Consider the following 2,109-nt stretch of genomic DNA (forward strand, 5'->3'; position numbering starts at 1 on the left):
ATTGTCTAGCAACCACACGCCCTGAGATTAAGAGTCTCTCTCTCTTTTTATATAATAAAATTAAGAGTCTTTTATATTATAAAAGTTTAAATATAATTCTATTATCCATTTGATATTAGTGTTCTTAAATTTGAACCCAAGTTATTTCCTTTATATTTGAAATAAAGTTAAAAAACTATTCAGATTCTTTTTATTTTTATTTTTAATTTTTTTAAATTATTACAATATGTTACATCTTTAAAATGATTTTTTTTTAATGTATAACTTTTTAAAGAGAATTAGAATCCTTTGAATGTTTTTAAATATTAAACTGAAATTTTTTACAAAACGTGTCTATCAAAAGACAGACCTATGAATTAAATAAATAGGAAATGTGTTAGAGAAAGAATGTACCATTTTTTAAAAGATATATTCCTCTACCTTGGTTTTCCTTGAACCCTGCCCTCATGCCACATCCCACCAACTTCCTTCCATCTTTTCATTTTAGCCTAGGCCTACACTTCCTATTACATAGTTATCTCTGGCAGTCTTTTCACAGACATTCTTTTAACATGTCCAAACCAGCATAATCTTTTTTCTTCAACGGTCGTTGAAAGAATGTTCTTTTCTACCTCTATCTGTGCTTGCATTATTTTAATTTTTAGTCGTTCTTCTCCATAAATTCATTTCCGAGGCTGTACAATGTAACAATCTGGCAATAATGGCCTATGTTTCCAAGACATATGTCATCATCAAATACAAACTTGCACATTAGCCTCTTGGCACTGAGCTGTAAATTGAAGCTTTAGAGAACATGACAGAAATGAACATTGTAGTGGCATTTGTTCCTTCTCCATTTAATATCATTGGTGGAGGTTCCTTCACTGTTGAAGTTAATTGATAATTGAATAGATAATTGATAATTGAGTTTCATCATTGTTTCTATGCATTTTTTAATTATTAAATGATATGATGAGATCCTCAGTTTTTTGCAATTGATATTCTGCAACCACTTTTCATAAGATCTTATATGCTTCCTCAGCATGAAATTGATGTCCTCTTTATCTTGAGCTAGTATTACTAGGCCAACAGTAAACATGTGATTTTTAAACCTTAACTGATTCTTATTACCTTTCTCCCACTTCCCTCATTTTTTTCCAACTTTCTGAGAGCCTTCTACTTTCATCTACATAAATTTTAAGAAGCAGCAGAAGCTCTTTTGACATCTAACATTTCCCAGAGACACATTCATATGAAACATAATATTAGTAAAGGGTATATATTTTTATACAGATGGGAAGACAAATAAATTTATAATAAGAATAATAAAAGCAGAATTATGAATGAGAACTTATAAAATTATATTCTGATATTTTATGCAATGCAATTATACTATCTTTCTCTTTCACAATAGTAATAACTTGTTAACTGCTAAGCCAATTATACTACAGAGTCAAGGTAACATTACTATGATAAATGACATTGTTTTCATCATGAACGATGGCTTCCAACTGGTAGTCCGCATGGGAGCCCAGCAACAGAAGTTTTGTAGAGACTTATTGTTAGAGCAGTTTAACAATACTTGACTACAATTGGCAACACATTATCATCAAGCCAAGGTAACTTGGGAGCACACATGCCAATAAATCGTCAAGGGTGGTCATTTTTCTAATCAGCAGTCCGAGTAGTGGAAAGAGGTCCTGCACTTTCCTTTCATCTTGAAATGTCCCGAACTGTGTTTAGTACTCTCCTAGCTTCTATCAACTAGATCATTTTAGGTTCTGCTGCCTTCAAGGATTTGTACTTCCTATTTAATTTTTAAATATATATATTTACTTAATTGTGTATTCTTCTATTTTACACACTTCTTATAAAACTTTTTACATATTAATAAGGTTTTTCTTAATTTTTTTTTTAAATGTATTTTTGTTTACATTGTATTGAATTATTTCAGTTTATAGTAAATGCGGTTAAATATAATAACTTCTCAGAGTCCTTATTAAGTAATTCAGTAAAAAAAAGAAAAAAAGGAAAAGCAAAACATAGATTCAGATCTGGGTGACGACAATAGTCGTCATAGTTATCAAACAGATATTTAAATTTTATTTAGTTAAATATTATATTTTATGA

The 2,109-nt window shown here is 29.7% G+C and overlaps 1 protein-coding gene across 3 annotated transcripts in view; it reads right to left on the reverse strand.

Moving 5' to 3' along the window:
- The window catches only part of LOC106692362 (uncharacterized), a 14,108-nt gene that overhangs the window by 1,643 nt on the left and 10,356 nt on the right, over positions 1–2,109 (reverse strand). The gene's annotated exons all lie outside the window — the stretch shown is intronic.

This window comes from Halyomorpha halys, unplaced genomic scaffold (genome assembly GCF_000696795.3).
Source record: "Halyomorpha halys isolate HHAL.00 unplaced genomic scaffold, Hhal_1.1 Scaffold53.1, whole genome shotgun sequence".
Taxonomy (NCBI): domain Eukaryota; kingdom Metazoa; phylum Arthropoda; class Insecta; order Hemiptera; family Pentatomidae; genus Halyomorpha; species Halyomorpha halys.